The sequence below is a fragment of the Cervus elaphus genome, chromosome 23, assembly GCF_910594005.1.
Source record: "Cervus elaphus chromosome 23, mCerEla1.1, whole genome shotgun sequence".
Classification (NCBI taxonomy): domain Eukaryota; kingdom Metazoa; phylum Chordata; class Mammalia; order Artiodactyla; family Cervidae; genus Cervus; species Cervus elaphus.
The window spans coordinates 18780200-18793506 of record NC_057837.1 but is presented as its reverse complement, the minus strand read 5'-3'; the positions used below and the strand labels follow the sequence as shown (position 1 = coordinate 18793506).

The 13307-nt window shown below is 38.2% G+C and overlaps 1 protein-coding gene across 20 annotated transcripts in view; it reads right to left on the bottom strand.

Annotated features, from left to right (window-relative positions):
* PARD3 (par-3 family cell polarity regulator) overlaps positions 1–13307 on the bottom strand; it is a 556192-nt gene that overhangs the window by 330547 nt on the left and 212338 nt on the right. The gene's annotated exons all lie outside the window — the stretch shown is intronic.

Genomic DNA, 13307 nt, shown 5'->3' with positions numbered 1-13307 from the left:
CGTGACTACTAGAAAAACCATAGCCTTGACTAGACGACCTTTGCTGACAAAGTGATGTCTCTGCTTTTTAATATGCTATCTAGGTTGGTCATAACTTTCCTTCCAAGGAGTAAGCGTCTTTTAATTTCATGGCTGCAATCACCATCTGCAGTGATTTTGGAGCCCAGAAAAGTAGTCAGTCACTGTTTCCACTATTTCCCCATCTATTTGCCATGAAGTGATGTTACTGATGTTAACTGTATTTAAAAATATTAGGAAGCCACGGAAGGTTTTGAGGCACTGGGGTGAAAGGAGGAGATGTGGGGGTTACAAGAATCACTCCTGCTACTGCAAAATGGACTGCAGAGCTGCCCTACAGAGGACTAGGAGAGAACAGCCAGAGATGGGCCCGGGAGCTCTGCTTTCCTGACGATAGAGCACTAACAGCAAAATCTTGAGCATGCAGGTTTTTGTTTATTTATTATTTAAATGCATGCTCAACTAACAGAGGCACTATTAACCACATACAAGAAATGGTAAATTCTTGAATACAAGAAAGTAAACAATAAACTAATGCAAAGTTCTAGTATTCTGTTTCCCTACGTCCCCAGTCATGACCCCACTGCAGAGACCACCAGCAACACCATCCTTGGAAGCTCAAAGGCAGGTCGTGAAGTCACAGGGCCTGGTGAGGCTGTGAGAGCTGGGGACAGAACCACCCTCGGTGACAATTACAACAGACCTCTGCAGACTCCAGCATCCCTGGCCAGCGCCATATTCCCCTAGAGTGCCCACCAGAGATGGCACAGTGATCTGGAGCCATCCTCTGGCCACTCAGTTTCACAAGGGGCACATATAGTGCCAAACTCACTAACTGAGAGGCCATTTCTTCTTCACAACTTGAACAACAACCAAAAAAAACAAAAACACTGGTTGCCGGTCATGATACAAACACCCTGGGTTCCTTTTGAGGGACTCCCTGCAAATTCCAGCATGCTGGCAGCTCTGTGTTCTGGCATCTACTGACAGCCAAGCAGAACGTCCACCAATGCTTCTGACACCTGCTAAGGACGACCTCATCATACTCATGGTCATAGTGCCCAGGGAAACATGCAGAGTCCTTTTGTTTTTTTCCCAGCTGTGCCTCACAGCTTGCAGGATCTCAGTTCCCCAATCAGGGACTGAACCTGGGTCCTGCCAGTGAAAGCATGTAGTCCTAACCACTGGACCACCAGGAAACTCACAACACCAGTCTTATTAGTTACCATAAAATTTCACCACCCAAATAAAGGAAACCTGGAATTGGCATGAACAACCTGTGCTGACTAGTATCACTAGAAAGACTCACTCTCAAATAATCACATCATCATGCACTCTGAGGCACCACTTTGAAAACTGAAATCAGACCAGGATGCTCTTAATTTTAACTCACTTTTAGGCTTAGCAAAATAAAACCAATGTACCCACACAGCAGTCTCTGAATACCTTTCCCCATTCAAAGGACAAGGCTGCTTCAGGAAGTGACTGATTGCGGATGTGGGGCAGAAAATATATAAGATGAACATGGAACACATTTCATGGCAGAAAGCAAGGATGCTGCCATAAAAGGGCTCTCAGGAGCCAGTTTAGAGAGGTCACATCACTATAAATATGGATGATCTGAACAATAACAGAGCAGACAGAAACAAGAACTATACTAGAGCTTATGAGTTCTTGTGACTTTTTTAAAGAAGGAAACAGGAAAAAATGAAACCAGGAGAATGCCAGCCGAAAAAAAAAAAAAAAAAAAAAAAACAACCATGTTATTGTGAAAACTAATACAGACAGAGACAGAATTAGGCATTTGGTCTGTTCTTCTTGGACATAGGGTATCTCAGAGTAACAAACCAGTTGACAAAAAGATGAACTTTATAGAAATAATGTGGCCAATAAGTGGAAGAACTGGAATATCAACATGCTACAAACATTAAAAAAAATTATAATAATGGATCTAGGCAATAATTACCAATGCTGCTAATATCACAAAACGAGAAACAATAACCAGGCCGTTTGTGTCTCCTGAGTGAACCATAACATACAACAGCAGCCAGAGACACCTGTCAGAGAACCAAACCAGAAACAAGACACCGCATCTAATAACTGCCAGGTTTCAAGCAGCACAGGGTACATGAGGATACAGCAGATGCCACAGATACGCTGCCGTTCCTTGTTGTTCAGTCACTCCGTTGGGTCCGACTCTTTGCAGCCCCATGGACTGCAGCACAGCAGGCTTCCCTGTCCATCACCATCTCCCAGAGCTTGGTCAAACTCATGTGCATTGAGTCCGTGATGCCATCCAACCATCTCATCCTCTGTCGTCCCCTTCTCCTCCCGTCTTCTATCTTTCCCAGCATCAGGGTCTTTTCTAATAATGGGCTTGGCAGAGGAAAACCACAGGAAAAACAGTCCAAAGAATAAATGTGTGTGTGTGTGTGTGTGTGTGTGTATACTCATACCCATGTATAGATAAATGCAGACACACACACAGAAAGAGGAACTCATAGACCAAAAGAAACATATCAATCAGATGTAGTACATGGATTTTCCCAAGATGCTGATTTAAACAAGCCAAATAGAAAAACTACATTTACAAAATAGAGTAATGTTAATACTAATATCACATTACATAGCACTAAGAAAGTATTATATAAGGTTACATATTTACAGTTTTACTTTTTAGAAATAAACACAGTACTGAAATATTTTCAGAAGAAATTATATAAGATCTAGAACTTACTTTGAAATAATGCTATTTGGGGGAGTACAGATGAAACAAGACTAGCCACCAACTGATAATGGTTAGAACTGAGAGTGGGGCATGGCATTTCCTTACACTGTTCTCTCTAATCATGTATGTGCTTGAAATTTTCTATGATGAAAAACTGAACAGAAGACAAGTAACCTTGCAATATTGAAAATTAAAAAGACAAGTGAAAATAAGCAATGTAATGATACTGAGTAATCGTCTTTTTTTCTCAACTAGGATTAAATTTTTTAAAAAGCTATGCAAAGTTGCATATTGATCATGACAGTTTCTTTAATATCTTGTGTACTACAATTGAATGAATCTCCTCTGAACAGACTGTGTGGACTTTATGCATTTATTCAGAAGATGCTCAGTTTCCCCAAAAAGATTTGCCAAGTCAAGCTTCTTAAAATGCTGCTTCTCACAAATTACAGGGCTAAGAAGCAGCAAGAAGTTTAACAACATGATTAGTGGGTCCAGGTGTGGCCCCTGAACCCCATTTATTCAGCTGTGCCTTGATTTTGAAAAGGTAAGGAGCAAGTGCTACTGTAGTCTGATTTCTCCCATTTTTCAGAAAAATGAAGCACATTTGATCAAAATCAAGGCACAGATATAAAGCAGTTGCATTTTCCCACCACACACCTAGTAGATCTTTTCAAGCAGCAATGGATTGACAGACAATAAGTAATGGTAGAGAAGTGAAAAATATTCTTACATTATTTTGATGTCTTAAAGTTTATTATGAGAAAATGCTCAAAAATGTAATAGTTACCAATATAGTTAGCAGATGAGTAGACAGGAAAAAAATCTAAATTTTCAAATATGAGTAGCATAAAATCTTAAAGCTTGGAATAGAAATTGAAAGCAAATTATAAAAACCAGTCACATGAAGATAGTCTTCACTGTTTATTAGCTTCATCTGATTAATAACTTCCTCAAAAGTCTGATGTGTATTTATTTCAAGGGCAGAGTTTATGAGAGTAAATGAAGAAAAAAATCTAGACAGACATTTCATTTATTTCGAAATGTAACATATTCATCATACAGAAAAAAAAAAAAAAACTGTCCCATTAGTTTTATGAGAAATATCTTCACATTACATAATTTTCTTTAATATTGCTATGGACATTTGAAGTTAAAAAGCCCATATTAAAATTCAGTTTCCTGTCAGTCAAAAAGCACAATACTTGTGAAAAGACAAAAACAAAGACTCACTGCAAATCACACATATACACACACACCTTCTCCAGACATGGTTAGTACACCGCTGTCATGACAGTACTGACTCTTGCATATGAAAGTAGCTTCCACACACCAACATTTGTGTTACCCATGACAGTGAAGCACCACTGCTGTAAATAAATAAACGGGAATCAAAGTCTACAATAGCCAAGTTCCAGAGAATAAAACTATGCCACTAGTAGTTACTCTATCTGTAGCTCAAATGTTTTTTCCCCTAAGTATATACTCTGTCTTTAAAATTGGTAAGGTATAATAACCACAACTACGAAACCATCTATAGCTAAACCAAACTTCTCCTCTGAAACAATTAAGTCTTATAGTAAGATGTAACACAAATGCAGTGATTCAGTATGTCTTGATAATAAAGGAAGTGAAGGAAGATGGATGATGTAACCATTAAACAGAGAACCGTCATTTTATATGTGTTTTCAGCAGATATTTTTTCTAATTAAGGGTCTCAATTTTCTACACTGATAGAGGATTGCGTCAAGCATATCCAATTGAGGATATAAATGTAGAAAAGTGAAAGTGTTAGTCACTCAGTCATGTCTGACTCTTTGCAACCCCTGGGCTGTAGCCTGCCAGGCTCCCATGTCCATGGAATTCTCCAGGCAAGAATACTGAAGTGAGTTGCCATTCCCTTCTCTGGGGGATATTCCCCACCCAGAAATCAAACCCGAGTCTCATGCATTGCAGGCAGATTCTCGACCAACTTTTACCAACTGAGTCACCTGGGAAGCCCCAAAGATGACTGTTTGCAAAGTTTTCATATAAATTTACAGTTTTTGAGAACATAGGAATATTGAAATATATATAATATTGTGTTCAGTTTCAAATGTTATCAAACATTTCTTCAGTGTTAAAAAAAAAAAAAATCCTATTAAAGGAATGTTAGCATCCCTGTAAATAAAATTAAGAGATCAAATACACATTTGAACTTGGATCAGTTGAAATTTTATGTTCAAAGTTATAAAGAGTCTTTTTATCACATTTAATTATGCAGCAACTGAACTGCCAGAGAGGTACATAAGCAGTTACAACATAAAGCAGCATATCAGGAAACCCAGAAACAGGAAAGAGCACTGTGTTTTAGAAAACGGAATAAAATTTAGTAAATGCCTAACAATCCACTTCTTTACAAGCAAACAAATAAAGAAGGTGCAGTAACACAAAATAAAAGGTCTTTAGATGAATAAGCCCATGAAGGCTTGTTAGAAGTGGTCTTCAGTCACTTCAACACCTCTGTTCAAAGCAGAATTATTAGAAACTCCTAGGAGAGCTCAAGAATGTGAACTGGAGGTGAGGTGATACAGAGGTTCAAGAATGAAAATTACATCTAATACTCACAAGTTCCATCAATTTATGTAATCATCCTAAGGCCCATGCAGATCTTAGTTCCTTAACCAGGGATTGAACCTGTGCCTTCAACAGTGGACGCATGGACTCCTAACCACTGGACCACCAGGGAAGTCCCAGGGACTCATCACTGACCTTGCTTCTGCCTCCCATTCCCAACTTCCTGACTCTGGTTACAAAAGGAAGAATTATTATCCAGCATTAGTAGACAGTTCTACACTACTTATGCAAACTGATCACCAGCTGGTTTTTGTTGTTCTAAATCATAAATCTTTAGGCTGTAACATCTCTGCCAAGCAAGAGAATATTCTTTTCCAATGCATTAACACAAATTCTGTATTTAAAATAAATACTTCTCAAGCTGATCTAAATAACAAATTAACCAGTAGATGAGCTATGGTACAAATTGACATTTTAATTAAATGTGATGATGGGTTGACTAATCTAGTAGTAGTCTGAAATGCCCTTTGGCTCCTGCCCTTTCCATATTACGATTAGTCCTAGATGGATCCAGTTGCAATCTTCCATCTTTGAACACCTGAATTATCTCTACAAAAATGATTATTTTCCTGAAGGTACATGCTACTCCTATACTCCTTCCTCATATAACCTCACTAAGTATCAGCTATATATGTGTGTATATGTATTGGGTGGGCCAAAAAAGTTCATTCGAGTTTTTCCAAAAGATTGTATGGAAAAACCCAACAAACATTTTGGCCAACCCTAACCATACAAACACTTATTAGTACGGTACCGCTATAAAGACAAGAAAACAACCCTTACATAAGACTGTCGAAACAGAACTGCAACCCAGGCAACAAGCTGTCATTGCCGTATTTACCCTTGACTCTGTAAGAAAGAGCTGGAAAATAACATATCGAGATTGCTTAATCCTCAGAACAGATAGAAAACATAGGCTGATATAGAAAAATGTAGAGATAGAAAGCTTTCTACAAATTTTAGAGAGAACACAAATGGAAAGGCATTCCACTGAGGAACAAGCAGGGTGACAGTATCTGAGAATAAGCCAGGTCCATGGTCTGGATCATTTTGGAGACCAAGAGAGAGAAACGGGAGGGTTTGGTAAATAGATGCACAGTCCCCTTTTTGCTGTTATGAAAATTCTGGATTCATCTAAGTCCTGTCAGATGCCAACAGGAGGGAACTACGAAACAGAAGCATCAACTCTAAGCCACAGAAAGTGCTGGACAGATATGATCTCCTCTTTCATGTGTGTCTGGGACCACAAACACTCATGCCACTATGCCCACTCGCTACAGCGCCCAGGCTCTTTGTTAAGGAGAAAGATAATTTGCTGAAATGTAGGCAATGAAGTGGTAAATAATAATTAAATTAACTTAAATGTCAATGTAAATGAAATTTGTAAATGCAAAATAACTTAATGAATTCATACAGTGATTCAGACATGTTAGTTTTTCTTCAAAACATGGCCACCACAGGGATCACTAGCTGTCCATTTCAGGGAAAAGGCAGAAGAGGTGACAACCTCAGGGGTGCCTTTAAAAATCACCCTACCTCTGGGTCCCTCCCCATTTGGGACTCACACAAGGATTCTGAGAGATGAAGTCAGTCTCTAGCTGCAGACAGTAGCAAACAGGATGAGGAACACAGGCTGTTTCTGACATTAAAAGCAATGAAAGAATAAATAAGCAAACAGTTTCAAGAAGAGCTATACAAGAGATCTATATCAAGTGCAACAAAAAGAGAAGAAAAGATGTTATCTGCCAGGCTTTCATGCTGACAAAATAATCCACATATGGGTCTCTCTGTGACATCCGCTAATAGAAAAAAAGAATCTAGATACCTGGTTAGAATGGAGGATGAAAATGAAAAAGAAAGCTTGTTTACAATCCAATCGTGTCTGCTCAAACATTTTCATAGAATTTTTTCTCTCTGTAATGCACTTCTTATTGCGATGTGAAAATGGGCTTTCTTGCTTGGATTTAAATTGTACTTTCTTAACATATTCATAGCTATATCACTTTTACAAATTTTCAAGTGTCAGTAACTGTTTCTCTACCTGATAAACAGATAAACAGTGGGCACTTAACGTATATTCCCATACAAAGACAAGAGTACAAGGCAAGACTTCAGGATCAAGTAAAACATACTAGCCAAGGACAAAAAGAAGTGAAGAATACAGCGGTGATTGGACATGGGGAAATCTTGGGCTTGGGGGTAGGGAGAGGCGGGAAATCTGTAAAACTGCTCTTCCCTGGATTTCAGCAGGTGCGACAGACACAGAGAGCTCCATGCGCAGGTGTCCAGTTCTCTAAGATTCAGGGTGCGGAGACCACACACAGGCGGTGCTGTGAATCCTACAGGAAACCTCGTCACTGACCAAGGACCAGCTGCTACCTACAGTCCAAACCACCTGACCACATGAGGCAGACAGTTTCTAAAATATACTCCTCCTCCCCATGGTCCACAGTCGTCATTATTAAGAGTAAAATATTGTATACATGTGATGTGTGGAGGGTTTTTTTTTTTTTAATTAAGTATTTCACAGAAATTCAATTAAGCAATGTCGGAAACCAGTGGTTATTCTGCTGAAAGATAATTGGGAAATACTGGTGTCAGACAGGAAGCGCGACAGCGCTCTGACTCCAAGTCTGGTATCTCGAAATGTCACAAGGGGACTTTGGTGTACAGTAAGTATCGATGCATTTTCAGCAATAACTCCACTTGTCTTGAACGTGAAGACGTGCACTATGGTTGCACCATAAGCACAGCCTCTGTTAGTTCACTCCGCTGAGCCTCAGGTGCCTGATGTAAAGTAGGGGAGAGGGACCTGGTGGTTTCCCAAGGGACTGCCTGCTACTACAAGGATATGGAAACCCATCCCAGCGTCCCTTTTACAATACACTGACAGCCTCGGTGGGGAGAAGTCAGCCATATGCCTAGACTTTCATGTGCTGCATGGAAGGAAAGGATTCTTGGGTTAAAGAAGCAGATATAAATGACACAGTTCGCTGAAAAGACTACACTGTTTCTTTGTCAAGTGTTAAGTTCCAACTTAAAGACCACAGACAAAATGCTTCAGCCCAAGGAATCACGGATGGCTTACATTTTATCAGCATTTTAAAACCTAACATTTCTTGTGTTCTGGTGTGGGGGGAACATATATTGGCCTTTTCTTCTTTTTTTTAATGGATGAACCGTATGAAAAGGCAAGTTTAAAAATAATTTTGCAACCAAAATTGCCATATGTTGATGTCTGGTTACTTCACTGGAAAATCGACGGATGAAATAAACATATTTGCCACACCAGATACCAACCAAAAAAGCTTTCTTTATGGTATTGAAATGCTGTCTGTGGAACAAGCATCTTGGTCTGCAGACAGTACGCCTGCTGCTGAACTGCTGTCGCCTGACAGCCCGTCTTATCTGCCAAATTGCTCATTAGGCCTGGCAATTTTCACCTGCGCCTCCAGTTTATACTCCAGCAGGGAATAAACATCAGTCTGCTTGCACCATCCTAGGTAGTGAGCTTCCAACACCCCCCTCAGTAACCCAGCCCCCACCCACCAGGAACTCTCCAAACACACTCACCTTGTGTACACACCATTATTTTTAAAATGTCAATTCGGCTTCCAGCTCTTAGAAGCTGGTTTAGTTTAAATGAAGCAAAAGACACACAAAAAAGAGATGATATGCAAAATAAGCCATATATTACAATGCAAAATGGGCTGACCAATAATTTATTTAATTATTCATGCCAAAAAAGAACATAAACAATGTGAATGGAGGGAAGAATGTTCATTTTGGGGGGCATTTCTGAGTGCACAGGTGACAACAGAGCAGAGCGGAGGAGCCCTCTCCCAATTGGATATGACCCACTCAGCCTTGATTGTAAGTCTGAAAGGAGAGTGCTCCAATTTATAAATAAACAATAGAGGTACCGTGGCAACCAGAACAAAGAGGCAGTGAGCCTACTCCAGGCTCTCTGCCTTTGCTGCTTCCACTGATGCCTGCCAATGAGCACTCTGACATCCAAAGGCGCACTGATACACAAAAAATAGATACAAAAGAGGTACTTTGTGGGCAAAAAGCACCAAAGATATGAAACAAAATGTCTGAAACCCCATAGAACAACTTTTGATGGAATACTGTTTTTCATTTTGCAGAAGTAAAATATTCACCACCAACCCTGCAATTAGCTAGAAAATTACAATAATTATAGCAATTTTGTATCCCATCTCCAATCCAATTAATAGATATATGACCTTGTCAACATGTAATAATCAGACTGCATCTACAACAAAACTGGATGAGTTTTATAGGCTGAATAGAACTTGCACAGTAAGAAGGTAATTATTTGAAATACTGAGAATGCCATTTGTATGCCATGCTCCACTTCACAAGTTAAAAGGAAATACAATAGGAATATTATTTCTATTTTCAATATATATTTAAATTAAATCTGGAAAATAGTATTCTAATACCAGTTAAAAGGATAGATCTCTAAACCAAAGATCTTAGATCTCCTAGCAAGAGAAAACCAATCTGTATATTCTTGAGTATGAAAAAAATTTAGAGCTCAAAAAAGAGGCAGGGGGGCTAACTTCATAACACAAGCTTGTATAGCAATTGTTGATGTCTCTGTAAGTTCTAAAAGCCAGGGAGCCAGTAAAATCTTACCAACTAAAGAGCACCACTTCAGCAACATTTTGCCAGAAATGGTATAAATTCACTATAAAATTAAAATAGCTCAGAAAAGTTAAAATGTTAAAAGACAGCCTAATCAGATACTTTGTTTCTCAGAACTTCTACAGCAATTTTATTTCTAGGACTTTTTCCATCACTAGGGCAAATGCCACTGCCAAGGTATCTTGAATCTTTAGTCTGGCTCTTCCAAAGGAAACACTAATTCAGCATTCTGGGGTGAAAAGGAATCCTGCCAGCGTTCTAAAGCTAGAGTACCCTCAGAATGTCTGGCCCTATAAACAGCCTTTAGAAAAATTTTTTAAAAAGAAAAAAAATCATTGAGAAAAATAAGACTTGGCCTTAATGATCTGCTCCAGAAATTGTGCCCCTGAGCACAATAAGTCTCTCTAAATCTGGATTTGTGAACATTAAACACAGAGGAAGCTAAGTTATCTATAACAGAACTGTGAGGTTAGGAGAACACAGTTCCAATTTCACTCTATACGAGAGTACTCCACCCCACCCCACCCAAGAAAGGTAATGTGTTCTATCCAGGAAGACACATTCTATATACTTGGGCTCTGTAACTCCTCAAACCTTTAAAACATCCATAAGAACTGGGTCTGCACTCAAGAGATGTCATTATCACCATCCCCTTTCTACAATTTCCCATTAGTCTAGAGTTCATCATGTGTCAGACACTATCAAGAGTTCAAGCATCTCATTTACTCTTCACGGTCCTAGGCCAGCTACCTTGAGATGCAGGAACTGAGGCCGAGCAAGGCCACAGACTGTACTTGATGTGGTTTTGCCTTACTTTTTCTGAACCATGAATACTCTAAACCATGTTCTAGAAGGAGTGTCTGCAGAGTAAGCTCATGTTAAAAGTGTAAAGTACAATAGACTCTCAAACTTACCAAAAGTCTGTTTTCTTAAAAAAAAGAACAGGTTATCAGCATCTGGTTATCATTAAATCAAAGTATACCTATCTATGACTGAAGGATGCAGAAACCTGCCAAGAGATGCCAGAACAACAGTTTGAAGTGTTTGCTGTCAAATCATCACCTTCCTCATTTGCCATTCCTTAAAATGGCTCTATTGGCCTGAAAACCTCTGGATTTCTCCACTGTGACAGAGGAGATCCAATGACCAGGGCCCACAGCACTTCTGGATGCCCAAATGTCCTGATTTTTTTTAATCAGAAGAGGAAAAGTAAACTTTGGGAGAAAAAGAAAACATTTTCATCTTTTTTCTCACATCACAAGACAATGATACTTCTAGAGTTTTCTTAGCTTCCATCAGCTCCTTATAGAATAAAAGAGATGAGTGAATTAATTCATAGAAAAATCATCACTTTATTTCTTCAAGATAAGTATTGAGGCTTACTTATCTGAAATCCTATATTAACTATGCCTCTAACTGCAGTTGATTATTGCATGACTGAACAGATCTCTACATATTGTTGGTTCCTTTCCTTTCAAACCTGAAAATGAGGAAGATCACTGAACATAAACTCCTTGATAGCAAAGACTTACTAACTCAATTCTAGACTCTGATCACCTAGCACAAAGTCTGGCCAGCACTGACTGACCCTTGTTTTATTTCTGAATGAATAGTATTAATACTATAGAAAATGACTCATATGTATGGAGTAACTTTTACATAGTCACCAAACCTTGTATTTAGTACATGTTTTTAACATGCATTTACCCAATGCCTGCCAAGGACATAAAATCTAAATAACCTTAGCAAATAAAAGTCAGAGCTTCTTGTTCTTAATATTTGTGTATTTTCCCACTGGTGGCTACAAGACAACATATATGCTTCAAATATAGCTTCCTTTTCTCAATAGAAGCAAGGTAAAAGAGATGTTTGGGGTTGAAACAGAGCCAGCCAAATGTGGGTGGTGGTGGTGGTGTAGAAATCTTGTTGAATCAGTGAAGTCAAAAGATACAAACGGATGGGCAGCAAGCCATTCAAATTCTTCCTAACTTAAAGACAGGACTGGCCTTTCTTCCAGCACATATCTAAATTTAAGGTGCATCTTACTATATAAAACACATGAATAAAAAAACTACAACAATAACACAACAAAAAACTCTGTACTTCATTATATATATTGGTGTAATTACTCACATAAAGACACTGCTTTCCAAACATCAGGTATCTATGAATACTTACACTATTATTTAATTAAAATTTTCTTTAAATTGAAACTAGGCAATCCATTTTTTAAACACATTTGCTCCAAGCAGATAATCATTAAAGCATGGACTTATTGAGTCAGTATATAATAAAAGAAAATGACCTGTGCACACTCTACATATTACTTCATATACCATACATGGTACACATATCACATTTTGGATCATCAGATGTGTTAACTATTAAATTGATGTCCTTTCCTTATTCTCCATAGATAGATAGATAGAAATATGGAGATATTATATAGTAATATTTATATATATATATATGTGTGTGTGTGTGTGTGTGTATACCTATGTATCTCCAAGGGACAGTGGAAGCAGAAATAGTTTATAAACATCTAGAAGCAAATTACCAAGATGCTGTAGACTGCTACCAATACAAAAAGTGGGGACAAAGATACATTTTGCAAGAAAAACTGCATATTTTCAAAATTATCTAACTATATTCTATATATTACTCTTATACATTATTCCATATCTCTATGTGAAGATCCACTGAAGATGACCAATAACATCACACAAGATTAAATTTTCTACTTGAAAACTGAAATGTTTCTAAATTAGGTGTGCCTAAAAGATAAGTGATTTCTAATATAAAGTTCTTGAAATAGGTCTTCTTTCTCTTACCAACTGCTCAATAAGATTATACACTTACAAACACTAAATATTATATTTAGCAGACATTCTTCACATTTGTGAGTAAAAGAAGTGAAGGAATGTCAGGAGTGGCTATAGAATTCTTCAACCTAGTGTACTGGAACTTGGACACTCTGCATCCTAGGATTTCTCCTATAAACCCACTAAGTCTGATATTTTCTTTCCTTGAGGTGGTATCTCATATCAGCTCTTCCAGATCCCTGAAGCTAACGCTGGCCCCCTCCAGATAAAGATCCAGAAATGATTATAACCAAGTTGACTATCAACCAAACACGCTCTGCTTTGTTTCAACGGAAGGCTTTTGATTACTTCCATTTGTTCTAGCGTTCAAACAAAACACATAGGAAGAAAAATTCAAGTAATATAACTTTAAATTATCCTTATTGATCTTTAGTGAGCTATTAAAAGTTTAC